The sequence below is a fragment of the Nicotiana tabacum genome, chromosome 13, assembly GCF_000715075.1.
Source record: "Nicotiana tabacum cultivar K326 chromosome 13, ASM71507v2, whole genome shotgun sequence".
NCBI lineage: Eukaryota > Viridiplantae > Streptophyta > Magnoliopsida > Solanales > Solanaceae > Nicotiana > Nicotiana tabacum.
The window spans coordinates 106,894,890-106,913,175 of record NC_134092.1 but is presented as its reverse complement, the minus strand read 5'-3'; the positions used below and the strand labels follow the sequence as shown (position 1 = coordinate 106,913,175).

Below are 18,286 nucleotides of genomic sequence, written 5' to 3'. Positions count from 1 at the left end.
CCCGCATAGCGGAGAGGCTCTCCCTATTAAGTTGCTCGCCATGCGAGGAAGTCCCTATTCCTCGCATTCCACACTTATAGCGATGGAAGTTTTTAGTAGGAAGCCCGTATACCTTCCCCCATTTTGGACCGCCAACAGACTCCAACCATATTCTTTCAGCATCCTCGTCCGAAGGTTGGGTTGGCTCACCCGATTCACCAGCTGGATGACTACGGATGAATTCCTCCACGTTACTTTGGTAGTGACCCTATATTATTTTAAATTAAATCAGTATTTCAAGTTGCTTATAAAAGTAAATTATAATACTTAAATAAAATTGAAAGCTTACATATGCAGTCGAGGCCCGGTCCTCGACCCACCTATCTTGATCCCCCTCTTTCTTCTTCTTCACAACATGTGTCTCCTTGAATAGCTCATCATGACTCATTGGACACCCATACTTCTTTTCCTGAAAACAAATTAATTTAGTTAATAAACAGAATAGATATACTTAGAAAAGTAAAATAATTTAAGCAATTACGTACCAATCTTCTTTTTATTGTCCCTAGGCTGATCGCACCTCCAGTGTGCAAGGAGCCTCCATTCTCGGATGCGCGAGCTTTCTTTCCTTTTTCACTCCTCTCTAAGAACTCTGCGGTAAGCCATTGCCTTTGCAAATCATTCCACAAATTCTCAAGTAACCAGCCAGGCCTCTTGTTCTTCTTTCTAGCATCCGAGAAAGCATCCGCCAATCTCTTGCGAGCTTTATGATGAAAATTTGTAGCCACTTTCGCGCTATAGCGGTCTTCCCATACACACTTGCTCTGTATTTCAAAAGTTAAATATTAGATGGAAACATCATAAATATAAATTATTAAACTGTTTAAAAGAACATTTATACCTTAAATTGATTGAAAATTTGCTCCTTCAGTGAGAATGGACAATCAGTCCAAGTCGCATAAGGGCCATCATAAAGCTTTCTGATGGCATTGGTGATTATCCTCTTAGTTTTATTACCCGGCCTGAACCTGCAATTTAACAATAAAAATACATTAATATCTTAGTAAAGATGTTACAAATCAATAGACGCAAAAATAATGAATAACACTTACCCATCACCCTCAGGGACTATGATGATCCTGCCATATCGATCATAATGCAATACCTCGTCATCACCATCCGAAGCATGTGTATCAGATGCATGTGAAGACGGTGTAGGCGGGTCAGAGCTAATGCCTCCCAGGCGAAGGCCTGCAATAGATGGAGTCGATGATGAAGATGGTTGCGATCCCTGTGACTGCGACATAGCTGGATGCGACCCAAGTGGATGTGATACCGATGGCTGTGACCCGAGTGGCTGTGACCCGAGTGGCTGTAACATGGGTGGATGCGATCCATGTGGCTGTGATATGTAGGGATGTGATCCATGTGGATGTGATGCAGATGGCTGTGAGGCAGCTGGACTGTATGTCGGACGTATAGTCCTATGGCCCTGTGATGGAAGACTGGGTGTCTGAATGAAGGTGTACGGCTCGTGATGCTGTGGCAGCTCAGTATAGCCGTGTGGTGGAGGATAAGACATAGGCATCTCTGAAAAAGGTGGACAAGAGGGAGTATTATTTTCTACCCTCCTCTTTCCCTTCCTACCCTTTTCTCGACCCCGAGAACTAGTAGGGTCATTGTTACCTTGACCCTTGCCTGCCATCTGCATAATATAATACACATTTAGATTGAAACATATAAGAAACTAGCTATAAAACGAGAGTGCTTTAAAAAACCAACTTTTTAATCCTCATCGACGTATTGTTCCTCGTCCGAGAATTCTTCGTCCTCCCTTTTTTGAGCTTCATCAGTTGATTCCTCGTCCTCATTTTCTATAATTGTTACTTCATTTATATCAACTTCTTCCAATATGCGTTCAGGATATTCCAAATCATTTTCTAACTGATCGTCCACTATTTGGTGAATATTGGAGATATCGTTTTGATATGCAACATCTAACACATTCTCGACTTCCACCCTACCTACAGGCTTAGTTTTTATTACAACCCACCAATCGGACTTATTCCGCCGCAATGGATAAGGAGCATAATACACTTGCCTAACATTATGTGCAATTATGAAAGGATCATAGCGATCATACTCCCTCGTATGATTAACCTCAATTATGTTGTATTGGTTGTGTACTCTTGTACCTCTTGTTGGATTTGGGTCAAATCACTTGCATCTAAAGAGTATCAATTTCTTATATGGCCAACCTGTATATTCTAGTTGTAATATTTCTTTGACCACACCATAATAATCAATATCTCCAACTTGGTTGCCATCACCACCTAGAACCCACACCCCGCTGTTGTTGTTATTTTTATTTTTAGAGCAATCCTCTGTATGAAACTTATAACCATTCACTACGTACTTGGATATTGTTGTGACCTGAAGCCCAGGTCCCCAAGATATATCTTTCAAAAATTGATTTACACCATTATTTGGATTATTTACCTACATAGAGTTAAAAAAATTCATAAGTTAGCACAACTTATGAATCAATTTTTATACATTCACTACATATGTATATATATATATATATATATATATATACACTTACAAACTGTTTGAACCACGTATCAAATCTCGTATATACAGCATCATAGCCAAATTGACCCACGAAGTGACTGTGACATATCAAATATTTTTAGTAGTTGCATCAATATGTAGTCACAGTAAATTTTACATTTTGATAACTAATAAATCAATACTTACTTGAGAAATGGTACAACTTCGGGACAATTTAGCGACACATGAAGTGTAGCTGACTTGTACTCCTTCACTTTGGTATGGTGGAAGTGACATTGCATGTCTAATAAAGTCATCAACCCCTTCTACAAAATTCTTCCGCAATCCCCACTGATTAGGATAATTTCTATTGTACATCCAAGTACGATGTTCCATCTATACAAATAAAACAAGAATAAATTAATTTATTCTACAATTATAAATTAATTATATCTTTTTTAGTTAATTCAAGATAATTATTTTTTCTAATTACACCAATTTATATCCTAAAAGTTCAATTCATATCCAAAAGGTCCAATTCATATCTTAAAAGTTCAAATCATATCCTAAAAGTTCAATTCACAAGAACAAATCCTAAAAACTAAAATTTTAATTCATATCCTACGAGTTTAAACATAAACTAACTAAACTAAGAAAATTCAACTCATACCCTAAAAGTTCGATTCACAAGAACAAATTAATTTATTCTACAATTATAAATTAATTATATCTTTTTTAGTTAATTCAAGATAATTATTTTTTTCTAATTACACCAATTTATATCCTAAAAGTTCAATTCATATCCAAAAGGTCCAATTCATATCTTAAAAGTTCAAATCATATCCTAAAAGTTCAATTCACAAGAACAAATCCTAAAAACTAAAATTTCAATTCATATCCTACAAGTTTAAACATAAACTAACTAAACTAAAGAAATTCAACCCATACCCTAAACTAAACTAATTCATAAATAATTGACTAATTAACAAAACTAATTAACAAAACTAATTAAAACAAGACCTAAACCCTAATCCTCAATAAAATGCAATGTTCAAATAATTAAAACACTAATCAATTAAAACTAATTCATAACTAATTAACAAAACCCGGAAATAATAAATAAATGGGTTGTAATTCAAACCTAGAATTTGTAGGAGATGGAGAAGGAGATCGAGGGGCGGCAGTGGCAGTGGCAGAGGCGACGGCGACGGCGATGGCGAGGGTGAGGGCTGGACGGCGAGGGGAGGCCTGGACGGTGAGGGGGAGGGGCTGGGAGAAGGAGAGAAGGGAAGGAAGAAGAGGGAAAATTTTTAGAGAAATTGGGGTTTCCCCCGTTTTTCACTTCTCTGATTTTAGAATTACCGACCAAAGTTGGTCGGTAATTTTGTCGGTACATTAAGTGCTGACCGTTTGACCAAAAACCGACCAACTTTGGTCGGTTTTTTTAAAAAAAATTTAAAATCTTTAACCGACCAACGTTGGTCGGTAATTTTAAATATAAATTCTTAAATATTATAAAATATTTAAGAATAATAAAATAATTATTAAAATTTAAAAAATTGGATCCAAATTACCGACCAACGTTGGTCGGTAATCCAAAATTTTCTTGTCTGACCAGCTATTGACCAATTTACCGACCAACGTTGGTCGGTATTTTATTTAAAAAAAAATATAAATATTTTTTTCCCAGTTTGCGTCCAACCTGGACGGTTTTTGGTCGCCTTTTTTGACCGACCAACGTTGGTCGGAAATAGTTGGTCGGTTTTTAGCAGATTTTTAGTAGTGATGGAGTTAGGAACATAGTACAACAACTTATGTTTTAGCAATAGCTTTCTATTGGGATGCTATTTGAGTAGCTGAGATGTATTTGGATAAAAGTTATGATCGCTTAGCTATGGTTATGTATTTCTTCATGGTGATTAATAAAATAAATTTAATTACCAAAAACAGATCAATTTCCTTTTTTAATGCAAAAAGACTATTATAAGACAAAATTAGAGCAATTGAATTTTTCTAAAATATTTATTTCATATTTTCTCAGAAATAGTTCACAAAGTTTTAAATGACGTCCTAAAGCTATACAATCAAAATTTTGATTTGTAAAATATATTTCTTACATCAAAATTTAGTTTTAAATCATTTGCAATGTATTATAACTGTTTGATTCTTTTGACTTTCTTTCACTCCAAAATTAATTTTATATATGATCATTCATTTGTTCACAACACTAATCGCAATAAATGAACAATAATGTCAGAAATTGAATTAAACGTAGTTATATTTCTGCGGTGTTTGATCTCAGTTTTCATAATTTAATTTTATTGAAGTAAAATATTGTCATTTTAAATTTTAAAAATAAATAAACAAATAACGATTAAGCCAAGCATATTAGGTTTTGTTCTTATTGTGGTTAGATTATAAATTGAGTAATAAATATAGCTTGGAGAAAGTTTTTGTCTTATTTTATTTTGGTTTGAAGGGGTTGATTTCTTAGAGTTCAAAGACAATTGGTATTTGGTAGTAGAAAGCAAATTATGATTAGGATGGGTATAAAGGAGTCTTTTATCCAATTATGGAATTGTTTCTTTGAAGAAAAATTTTATATTTTAGAATAGATTAAGTCTCAACAGAAAATAGGTTACTTAGTCCTAACTCAAAATTGTATTTATACCCATCATTAAATTGCTACAAATCAGAAATATTAACATTAAAGGGAAAAAAGGTCGATCAATTTGTCGGGGATATTTTCGTCTCTCAACATTTAGCTTCCTAACATTCGTGTTTTTATAATAATATAGATACTAGTCTCATGGTACGTCCTTTGCGCGTGTACTCTATATTCATGAACATATAAATTTTAAATATTGCATATCCATATTAACCAATGTGTATGAGTTATTAAAAATTATTATATGAAAAAATATAAGGTCCTGAAAATAATGAATATTAATCCTAATTACCTAGCTTAAGACGAAATCATGTCTTACATAAATCCTCAGATGCTTTATTATGATTTTTCGCTTTGTCCCCACTTATCGAAGTTATTTAATTGTCTTCTTAAATTTTTGATTTATTAGCATATGCTTGTTATAATTAAGTAAAATGATAAGATCGTATTTATATATCTCTTTATCTCCTCTTAAATTAGATTATTTGAACCTGAAGTACAATTGTCAAGTTTTCTTTCAAAAGTTATTTGTCAATTTGAAAAATAAATTTACTAATATGGTGAAGTTGAATAATAATTAAATTGAATATTGTCTTTAATCAGTTAATTAAGAGCTCCATTATTTATTTATTTTAATATAAAAATTTTGCTGCCTTTGATAGTTTTCAAATTACAGTTAGAGGCCGTCTCCTTCCATTACATTATATGCACATCCTCTTAGGAAATATAGCACGTAAACACTTATATTTTTAGTATTATAATATTGTATATGGTAAATGTAATTGATTTTGATGTCCTAAATATTAGAATTTTCTGTGTAGTAGTTCAAATAAGGAAACTTTAATAAGGAAAGTTTTAGTTGACTTCAAAATGCTAAATATTAGGAAAATAATTAGATGACTATTTTGTCTAGTGTGAACAATATTTTAAAAGTGTAAAAAAGACGAACGACATTTTGCTAAGGGCCTTCATGCTTTTAATATAGTATAGATAGATAATTAGAATACGCTTGATATAATTAAGTAAAATGATAAGATCATAATTATATATCTCTTTATCTCCTCTTAGATTAGATTATTTTAACCTGAAGTACAATTATCAAGTTTTCTTTCAAAAGTTATTTGTCAGTTTGAAAAATAAATTTACTAATATGGTGAAGTTGAATAAAAATTAAATTGAGTATTGTCTTTAATCTGTTAATTAAGAGTTCCATAATTTTGAGTGTTTCCTTCCATTACATTATATACACATCCTGTTAGGAAATATAACACGTAAACATTTATATTTTTAGTATTATAATATTATAATATTGTATATGGTAAATGTAATTGATTTTGGTGTCATAAATATTATAATTTTCTGTGTAGTTGTTCAAATAAGGAAAACTTTATTAAGTAAAGTTTTAGTTGACTTTAAAATGCTAAATAATAGGAAAATAATTAAATAACTATTTTGTCTAGTGTGAAATATATTTTAAAAAATTATCACACGTTGCAAAGTGATATAACAAGTTAGAAGGAAAAAGGGAAAAAGGATGTATATTCAAATTTGTCAGGGGTTATAACAATCAATTTTGAGTAAAAATGCACATAGTGGGCGTCAACGTTCTTTACTTGTCGGAGAAAATGATGGACAAACCATCCTTGTACGCAAATCTTCCTATTACATAAGCAATTTTGGGATTTATTTTATTGTAGTTCAATAATAAATTTAAAACACTCACTAATTCATAGGCATTAACACAAATGTTGATCCATTTAGCTAACTTTATGTAACATACAAAAATTAATACTTTACTGGAGTATATTTTCTAAGTGCCCTAAATCAGAGGCGGATCCAAGATTTAAAGTTAATGAGTTCCTACAACGATCTTAACTTAATATACAATAGTTTATGGGTTCACAATATGATATTTATAGATATTTAATGAATTTTTTAGTACATATACAAGGTATAAATAAAAGCTATTGGGTCTAAAAGCTCATGTATGTATGTATGTATGTATGTATGTATATATATATATATATATATATATATATATATATATATATATATATATATAACCTCAGCGTCCGAGCTCTTAGCACCAACATATATCCATTCCATCTTCTTCCATTAGTGTTCTTAGAAGGTAACAAAGTCATATTAGCCATGGCTTTTATATGGGCAACTCTAATTGTTGGTCTATTAGTATATGCCTTCTATGAGCTGCTAAACATTCAGAAGAGAAAAAGGTTTCCTCCAGGTCCAAAAGGGCTTCCCATTTTAGGACATCTTCATTTGTTAGGTAAAAATCCACACCAAGATTTACAAAAACTAGCCAACAAACATGGTCCTATTATGTATATGCGATTGGGACTAGTACCTGCAATCGTTGCCTCGTCTGCTGATGCAGCTGAGAAAGTCCTCAAGACAAATGATCACATCTTTGCTAGTAGGCCGCACCACGAGGCATCTCAGTATATGGCTTATGGCCAGAAGAATTTGATTTTTGCGAAGTATGGACCATATTGGCGTAACATGCGCAAATTGTGCACCGTGCACCTTTTGAGTAGTCATAAGATCAATTCATTTCAGTCCATGAGAAAAGCAACAAGTTCAACTTCTGATTGATTCACTTAAAAGGGAAGCTCATGATCGCGTTGTTGTTGATCTTAGTGCAAAGATTACGTCCTTGAGAGCCAACTTGACTTGCCTAATGGTATTTGGAAAGTAGTACATGGATGAGGACTTGGATAAAAGGGGATTCAAAGCTGTAGTCCAAGATGTTTTGCATTTAGCTGCAACACCAAATCTTGGAGATTTTTTCCCCTTTCTTGGTGTTATTGATCTCCAAGGACTCACTCGCAAGCTCAAAGATCTTTCAAAGGTGTTTCATGAGTTTCTTGAGAAGATTATTGATGAACATGTTCAGTCTCATGACCAGAAACAAACCAAGGATTTTGTCAACACAATGATGGAGATTATGCAATAAGGAGAAGCAGAGTTTCAGTTTGACCGTCGACATACAAAAGCTATCCTCTTGGTATGTACTGTTATCCCATTTTGTCATACTAATATAGGCTCAAGAAATCACAAATCTTAAGATTATTGCTTATTTCACTAATTATTTCTCCTATTTCTATACAGGACATGCTTATGGCTGCAATGGACACTTCAGCAACATCAGTAGAATGGATATTGACAGAGCTTCTTAGGCACCCTAATGTGATGAAGAAGCTCCAAAAAGAGTTAGAAGAAGTGGTAGGAATTGAAAAGATGGTAGAAGAATCAGACTTGGAGAATTTGAAGTACTTAGATATGGTTGTAAAAGAGAGCCTGAGGCTGCATTCCGTAGTGCCAATAATGCATCACGAGGCCATGGAAGACTGTGTCGTCGATGGCTTCCACATACAAAAGGGATCTAGAATCATGATTAATTGTTATGCAGTTCAGAGGGATCCAAATGTTTGGTCAGAGCCTGAAAAGTTTTTCCCTGAGAGATTTGTTGGGAGCAGCGTAGATATTCGTGGACGTGATTTTCAACTTTTACCATTTAGCTCTGGTAGAAGAAGCTGCCCCGGAATGCAGTTGGGGGTTACCATTGTTCGCCTTGTGGTTGCACAATTGGTGCATTGCTTTGATTGGGAGATTCCAAATGGTATGCAGCCTCTTGATTTAGAAATTGACGAGCAGTTTGGGTTAGTAACATGCAAAGAAAAGCCTTTGATGGCTATTCCTACTTATAGACTAAAGGAAGATGTAAGAGAACTAGTCTCTCTAAACTTTTTATTTTATTTAGCTACTGATAATATTACACAAGCGATATTTAATGTATATATTCCATGGTTTTGTGATTGTTATGCATTTCCGCGGCTATTCTAAAAATAATATATTGACAGTACATTGATGCCTAATTAGATTGGAATATGCCAATAGTCTCATTATGTACACAATTGACCTTTTCTTTTCTTATTAGCTTCTTTTTACTATGTGTTGGTGACATCTAATCCTACTCTCGCGATGAAAGTAGTACGGTCGCATCATTAATAAACACAACAAAGGCTGGGGTTAAATCCAACAAGAAGTATGGTGTGCACTAAGGTGTCCAAATGCATGCAAACTTGATATTTCCTTTTGTATTCGCCAAAAAAAAGAGTTGATTGCAATTACTTCTAAAATTATAGCTAAAACTAATAAATTACTTGCTAAGGAATTGAAACGAATACGTAGCATGCAACTAAAACATGATTTGTTTTCTATAAAGAGAATGCCCATCCATCGTTGTAACCTCAATATAGCATAATCAGTTCTTGGATGTACGTAGCTTGCCTAAATACTTTGGATTAGTGATTATGGTCCAATTGTTAGCTATCCACTAGAATTTTTCAATTCAAGCTTATCCCTAAAAGTACTGGAGTTACAGTATAATATACTGGTCCATCATAATATGCTGGAAGTTCATACACATGTACTTCAATCTCCAGTATATTAAGCTGGAATTTTCCGTGTGTTGGAGTTCCGGCATAATATGCTAGAAGTTCATACACAGGTGCACCAATCTCCAGTATATCATGTTGGAACTTTCCGTGTTGCAGCAAAATAATGGCTATTTTTCAATGACGTTGAAAACGCTAGCTATTTTTCAATTACCAATCCGAAAACTGGCTAGCCCGTGCTAGTTTCACCTAAAAAGCCTTTCCAAAGCCAAAGGAATCCAATTAAACCCAATTGATACTGACCCAAGTAGAAATCTCTCTATTCCTAATCAAAGCTTCATTAATTTCTTAATAAGCTCAACTCTTCTACTTATTGACTATCCAATCCAATTTCTACTTTTTCAAGCAAGAAATGGACAATAACGGACTCAATCTAGTATTTGCAACCATCAAATTAACATTAAAGGATAAAAATAAATAAAATCACATATGTCCAGACAAGAATTGATTTGCAACTTACAAGCAGATGAGTAAAACTCTCTATATGGGAGATGATAATCTATTACCAATAGATGGGATAGTAACATCAAATTAAAAATGTTCAATGAAATCACCAGAAATATTGGATGTTGGCACGTTCCTCAGATAAAAAGGAATTTGATTTCTCTTTCAACTTTAGATGATTAAGATTTTAAGCTTTACTATGAGAATGGAATACTTAAAATGTGTAAACGCCCTATGGTACTCATGAAGGGTAAGTTGTATTCTAGATTGTGTTATCTTCAAGCTAGTATAGTTGAAAGGGAAGCTATTATAGCTTCTAGAAAAAGTAATTTGAATCAGTCTCAATTGTGGCACTTGCGACTTGGTCATTTGAGTGACAAAGGATTGTCTTTGTTGAGCAAGCAGAATTTGCTGGTTGGGTACAAAAATCAAGCTTTAAATTTTTGTGAACATTGTGTGTTTGGTAAACAAATAAGGGTAAAATTCAGCAAGAAGACATAGCACAAGACCAAAGACAAGTTAGATTATAACATTCAGACTTGTGGGGTCCAAATAGAGTTCCATCCAAGAGAGTAGTGCCACGTATTTTATAACTTTGATTGACGATTACTTAAGAATAGTTTTGGGTGTATTTTTCATAAACAAAAAATGAGGTATTTTCTACTTTTGTTAAGTAGAAGATGATAGTTGAGAGGCAGATGGAAAGAAAAGTTAAGCATTTTTGGACTGATAATGAGTTAGAATTTTATAATTTAGAGTTTAATGATTTCTGCAACAGAGAAGGCATAGTAAGACACACCACATGTATCAAAACACCATGAGTGGTGTTACAAAACGTATAAACAAAACTCCTTATGATAGGGATGAAGCATGATTTTATACTCGTGTGTTAGCAAGGATTTTGGGTTGAAGCAATCAATACAGCTTGTTATTTGGTCAACAAATCTCTATCCACAATTGTTGAGTTCAAAATTCTTTTTGAGGTATGGTTCAGTTCGCCTGCTGTAACGACTCGACCGGTTATTTAGAGCATTTGTACTTCGCTCGGTAGTTTGAGGGTATGAGTAGCTCTGTATGATGTATTATGACTTATGTGAATCATCGGTTTTGATTTTCAGGTTATTCGGAATCGATTTGAAAGAATGAATTTTATCGTTAAAGCTTTAAGTTGAAAAAATTGACCAAGTTTGATTTATTTTGAATTTGACCCCGGAACAGAGTTTTGATGGTTCCATTAGGCCCGGATGGTTATTTTGGACTTGGGCGTATGCCCGGATTTATATTTGGATGTTCCTAGAAGGATTCGACACTAATTGGCAAAAATTAAAAATTTAAAAGTTTGGAAAGTTCATAAGTTTGACCGAGAGTTGACTTTGTGGATATCGAATTCGGATTGTGGTTCTGAAAATCAGAATAGCTTCGTTATGTTATTTGTGACTTGTACGCAAAATTTGAGTTCATTCCGAGTTGATTTGTTATGTTTCGGCGCGAGTTTTGGAAGTTGAAAGTTCAAAGTTCATTTAAGTTTGATTTGAGATAAGATTCATCGTTTTGATATTGTTTTGCATGATTTGAGGCCTCGAGTAGGTCCGTGTTATGTTATAGGATTTGTTGGTATATTCAGACGGGGTCCCGAGTGGTTTAGGTGAGTTTTGCACGAGGTTCAGATCGTTTCGGATTACTGTGCTAAGTTGGTTTGGCAGATTCTGATGCGACCACACCTGCGATGGGTTTGGTCGCAGGTGCGTGACCGCAGGCGCGAAAGGAGCATCGCAGACGGAGTTGTGCTAGACTATCGATTGGTCGCAAAAGCGATGCATTTGTTTGCGCAGAAGCGCGTCCACAGAAGCAGAACTATGGATCGCGGAAGCGAAGGCAAGCGCAGAAGCGTAAGCCTTGTTCGCACCTGCGTTTGCACAGAAGCAGAGACTTTTCACAGGTGCAATGGTCTGATTATCAGTGCTCTTCCGCATGAGCGTGAATTTTGTCGCAAAAGCAATGCCGCAGAAGCGGCCCTTGGTTCGCAAAAGCGAAAATCGCTAGGCAGAAGCTATAGTTTCGAAGGTTGGTCATTTTATTCTCATTTTGGGATTTTGGAGCTTGGTTTGGGTGACCTTGGAGATGAAGTTCACCATGTGACTTGAGGTAAGTATTCTTGACTCACACGTGATTTTATTTCGTGATTCTATCTTCGTCTTTGGTAATTGGATTATGAATTATAAAGATAAATTGGGGGTTTTAGCGTAAAGTTTTATAGAATAATTTTTTGAGTTTTGAACATCGATTCGGAGACGGATTTGAGTAAAACTAGTATGGTTGGACTCGTAATTGAATAGGTTGTCAGATTTTATAAGTTTCGTTGTGTTCCGAGGCACGAGCCCAAGTTGGACTTTTGGGTTGATTTTGGGCTTTTGATTAAAGATTCGACCTTTATCGATTGAGTTTGTTTCCTTTGACATTATTTGATATATTTGAGTTGCTTGTGGCTAGTTTCGAGCCGTTCTGAGGTCGGTACGCGCGGGATGGTATTTTTGGAGCATCGCTTGGCTTAATCGGTATTTGATTTGGCTTGTTCAAGGTAAGTAATACTTCTAAACTTGGAGTTGAAGATATGAACCCTGATTATACGTGTTATGTGATTTGTTCGGAGGTGACGCACATGCTAGGTGACGGGCGTGTAGGCGTGCACCGTAGAAATTGAGACTCAGTCGATTTCGTAGAGCTATGTAGGTAATTAACTTGTATTTTTTCATATATGTTTCATGTGTTAGAGAAACTGAGCAGTGACTCATGTTAGAAATCATGCTTAAGCAAATGCTGGTATTATTTGGACCCACTGAGGTCATTTCTGCTGTTGAATTATAGGTTTAAATTGTAATTTCGTACTCAATCATATACATTCATTGCATATTATATCTCAGTCTCTGTTGTTATTTATTGATAAATCATATCATCGTTTTGGGCTAGTTTCATGACATCGTGAGTCCGAGAGACTGGAGAGATTAATGACTGAGTGAGGGCTAGTTTAATTTTAGCTAATTACGGGCTGAATGACATAATGTAAACTAAACCTGAGATTCATACAGACCCACATGAGGGAGGAGAAATAACTGGAACCTGGTAGGCAAGTATGGTATAAGTTGGAATGTGTTTGGACAAAAAGGTGAAAAAAATTTCAAAAGAAATGAAGAGAAGCTTCAGGTGTTAGGACTTGCACATATATGGTATTAATAATAATTGTATGTTGGTTGCTATCATTAAAAGGTTGACCCAAATTAAAAGTGATCTGCTAAGATTTTAAAGTTAAATGGGTCTATTAGATACCTTATAAAGTATGGGGTTTTATGTGTAAATACCCGGATGTAGTTTCTAATTTGATGATGGGCTAAATTAGAAATACATAAACTTGTGCACCTATTAATAGGGTTATGGTCCCAAATCAGACGTATGGTTTTTGTTTCTATCATCCCACCGTTGGAAAGAAGAGAACGACTTACGTGTTGGTTTGGAAGACCGATAACCGCAAGATGAGAAGTTTCATTCTCCTATGGATTTAGGTACGCTTCCGCATTTAATATTTGTTCTTGATGATTTGATATGATAGTTCTTCGGTAAAAGATGACAGTTTTCATCTTTAATGTAATTTGGTTCTAACAATTGGTATCAAAGCCTATATCGTGTTAAATCATTGTAAATCAGTTATGAATTTTTTGAGAAAAGATATATCATAGTAATTTGGGAATATATTTTCGACACTATATTATGTTGGGATTACACGGTTATCCTAGTTCATACGATTGGAAAAATTGATTTGTTTTCTAAAAAGAGAATGACCATTGTTGTAACCTCAATATAGCATAATTAGTTCATGGATGCACGTAGCTTGCCTAAATACTTTGGATTAGTGATTATGGTCCAATTGTTAGCTACCCACTAGAATTTTTCAATTCAAGCTTATCCCTAAAAGTTCTTTCCAAACCGAAAGAAGTCCGATTAAACCCAATCGATACTGACCCAAGTAGAAATCTCCATATTCCTAATCAAGCTTCATTAATTTCTTAATAAGATCGATTCTTTTACTTGTTGACTACCCAATCCAATTTCTACTTTTTCAAGCAAGAAATAGACAATAACAAACTCAATCTAGTATTTGGAACCACCAAATTAATATTAAAGTATAAAAATAAATAAAATCACATATGTCCACACAAGAAATGATTTGCAACTTACAAGTAGATGAGTGAAACTCTCTATATGGGAGATGATAATCCATTACCAATATAGAGAGTAGTAACATCAAATTAAAAATGTTCGATGGAATCACCAGAAATATTGAGTGTTGGCACGTTCCTCGGATAAAGAGGAATTTGATTTCTCTTTCAATTTTAGATGATCAAGGTTTTAAGTGTCACTCCGAGAATGGTACTTAAAATATGTAAAGGCCCTATGTTACTCATGAAGGGTAAGCTGTATTCTAGACTGTATTGTCTTCAAGCTAGTATAGTTGAAAGGGAAGCTATTATAGCTTCTAGAAAAAGTAATTTGAATCAGTTTCAATTGTGATACTTGCGACTTGGTCATTTGAGTGACAAAGGGATTGTCTTTGTTGAGCAAGTAGAATTTGCTGGCTGGGTACAACAATCAAGCTTTAAATTTTTGTGAACATTGTGTGTTTGGTAAACAAACAAGGGTAAAATTCAGCAAGAAGGCAGAGCACAAGACCAAAAACAAGTTAGATTATAACATTCAAACTTGTGGGATCCAAATAGAGTTCCATCCAAGAGTGGTGCCAGATATTTTATGACTTTGATTGACGATTACTCAAGAATAGTTTGGGTGTATTTTTCATAAACAAAAAATGAGGTATTTTCTACTTTTGTTAAATAGAAGATGATGGTTGAGAGGCAGACGAAAATAAGCGTTTTCATACCGATAATGGTTTAGAATTTAATAATTTAGAGTTTAATAATTTCTGCGGCAGAGAGGGAATAGTAAGACACACCACATATATCAAAACACCATGAATGGTGTTGCAAAATGTATAAACAGAACTCTTTATGATAGGGATGAAGCATGATTTCACACTCATGTGTTAGCAATGATTTTGGATTGAAGCACTCAATATAGCTTGTTAGATGGCCAACAAATCTCCATCCACAACTGTTGAGCTCAAAATTTATTTTGAGGTATGGTTCAGTTCGCCTGCTGATTATTCAAATTTGATGAGATTTGATTATCCTGGTTATGCTCATGTGAGGGATGGAAAACTTAATCCGAGATCAACGAAGTACATATTTCTAGGATATGCAATAGGAGTGAAAGGTTATAAGTTTTGGTACATAGATCAAAAGACTCAACGAATAATTATAAGTAGAACATGATATTTAATAAATCTGGCTCACTCGATAGTCAGAGGAAGAAGTCAATAGCAAAAACATATCGTGATGTAGGTGACCACAGAGAGTGGGAAATTGAATCTCTACTAGCTCAACCCATTATTTATAAAAGAAGAGAAGTGGAGGAGGTGTAAAATAATGATCATGCTAATGAACATGTGAAACACCAACCGTATAGCATTACAAACTCAGTTGATGAAAATCTTCTTGGATATACAAATTATGTGGGATTTGCTTTATTAGTTGCAGAGACCGTTGATGTACTTGAGTGTAATAGCTATCCAGAAGCTATTTCGAGAACAGAAGCAGATCGGCGAATTGGTATTATAGCTGAAGAGAATGAGTTTCTTAACAAGTTTAGGCGTTGCCTAGACTTAGTTAATGTATGCGACAATGGATAGAGCCCTTGCAAGGGCTGAGGGCAAGGTAAAGACACGTTGTTCTTGTGATGAAAAAATTCAAGCCAAGGGGAAGATTTGTTATTTGTGGCTTGAATTATTTTCTTGTATTTTTTTGAAAACGCATAATCCCTATAAGTTTGGGAAACTCATTGTTCTAATAGATTTGGGAAATTTTTTTTTATTATCCTCGAAATATTGAAAAACCCTTTCTCTTATAGGTTTCGGACTACTTGGGATCTATATACCGGGGTTGTTATTCGGGATTTATTGACCTGAGCGATTTTGATTTTGACGATTGACAAAGGAAGACATGCATGAACCAGGTCCATGGACAGTGTACACATGTGACAGACAGAATCAAGCAAAAGGCATGCACGTGAAAGGGATAAGTATAAGCGGTTATTTCTGATAACCCTTGAACGAAAAGGTTGTATATTTGATAAGGAGCATGACTCCTAACTTGAATAGAGCTCTATCCAAGATTAGTAAAGAGTTAGAAGTTGAAGATAACTAGAACTCTTCCACCAAGTAAGAGTAAAATATTAGAACTCTAGTTAATCCTTATTCTACTAACTCTATAAATATTAGTTGTATTCTCTTTTACATGTGACACACAAATGCTGAAGTTAAGCAAGAATTAAGAGTAAAATAGTAAGACATTTTGCAAGCAATTCCTATGTGTTTCAAGAAGTGCGAACCTGAAGCTACATGAACCAGATAGAAGAACTAGTTCCATGTGTCTGTCTTTTATTCTAGTTCAATTGTAGTAGAGCTTTTGAGTTGTACCTTTCAGCTTTATCTAGAAGCATTTGTACTAAGTACTCTAAGTTGTATTATTCAAGTTAGGGTTAACTTGAAGCTGTCGCAACAACCCGTGGTTGGTTGCTACAGGGGTTAGAGGTAATATTTAGGTTTACAAGAGTTTGTAAATATTGTTGTTTTGGCTCACAGTTTTAGTGAAGTATTGAAAAATATCCTAATGGGAAGTAGGTTGTTGGTTTTTTTCACCTTTTGAGTCGAGTGTTTTTCACGTAAAAATACTTATATTCTTTACTTTCTGCATTATTTATTCCGCAATAGTAGATTAAGAAATACATAGAAGAATCAAGTCCTTCTATAATCCAGTGCACACGAAAATTGCACATCACACAAATCCCCCCCCCCCCCCCCCGTGTGGTATTGAAGTATAAAACATCAGGATTCTAGTGATTATACTGTAGTTTTCTTCTCATTCATAGTGAAAAACTCTCTCTACTTCTGTCCCGAGGATTAGGCTTAGCTGGATCTCATTAAATCCTTGTGTTGCTTTTTCTTCTTTATTTACTTTGTGTGTCATTATGTGTAGGGGCAGATTTACATTAAGTGAAGCGGTGTCACGTGATACCGCTTCGTCGGAAAAATTAACTAAATATATATGTGAAAATGATATCTGAACATTCAAGCTGAATGAAATAATTTAGGTGACACTACTAAGGACATAAACAGTCTCCAGCGTAGCAGTAAAGACTCCAACCTTACTTCAAAAAGGTCGCAGGTTCTATCCTCTGTGGGGAATAATTTGGTTATTTTTTAATTTTAGCAAATCAATGTAAAAAGGGAAAAGGGCCAAATATGCCCATCTACTTTGTATATTGTCTGCATTTAACCTCCGTAATACTATCGGGCCAAATTTACCCCTACCGTTATACTATCAGGCCAAATTTACCCTTACAATCAGCAAATTTTTAAAAATACCCTTTGATATGTTAAGTAATCCAAAATATCCAAAATTCCTTTTATTTAAATCACTTGTTGTTCTTCTTGGTCCACTATTTTAATTTCAAAAATTACTATTGATGTGAATGCTAAAGTTACTAGACTATACAAATTATTCATAATTTTTTTTATTACCAATCCACCCATTTCTCTTTTTATAATAAATAAAATTGGTTTAATATTTTATTTATTCTTCAATCATATACACACCGTAGAATTTAGTGGGTCTATTTATTGTGTATTATATGCAGCTTATCATCATGTATGTACATGCATATTCAAATACATTTTGTCATTGTTTGGTTAGTATAGAGTTCGATCGACTAACTTAAGAGTGCAAAATATATAGGCATTTAATTAATGCAAAGTTGAATTAGACAATGTAAAGTCTCCGAGAAACTTCAACTTCAATCACTAATAGTTGCAAAGTCTCCATACATCTGGTGCAACGAATTCATTAAAATTGGGATGTTGTAAATACTCTTAGAATTTAGAAAAGCTACCTATTTTAGATTTTTCAATTTACTATACTTTATTTATTCGGTTGTATTATTTAATATATTTTTTTCTCTAATTCAGAAAGTAGGTAAATGCCAATTATTTCAAAAATAG

The 18,286-nt window shown here is 34.2% G+C and overlaps 1 pseudogene; it reads left to right on the top strand.

The window, feature by feature from the left end:
- Window positions 1-7,351: 7,351 nt before the first annotated feature.
- On the top strand, window positions 7,352-15,919 carry LOC107770302 (cytochrome P450 71AU50-like; annotated as a pseudogene).
- The last annotated feature ends 2,367 nt before the right edge of the window (window positions 15,920-18,286 follow it).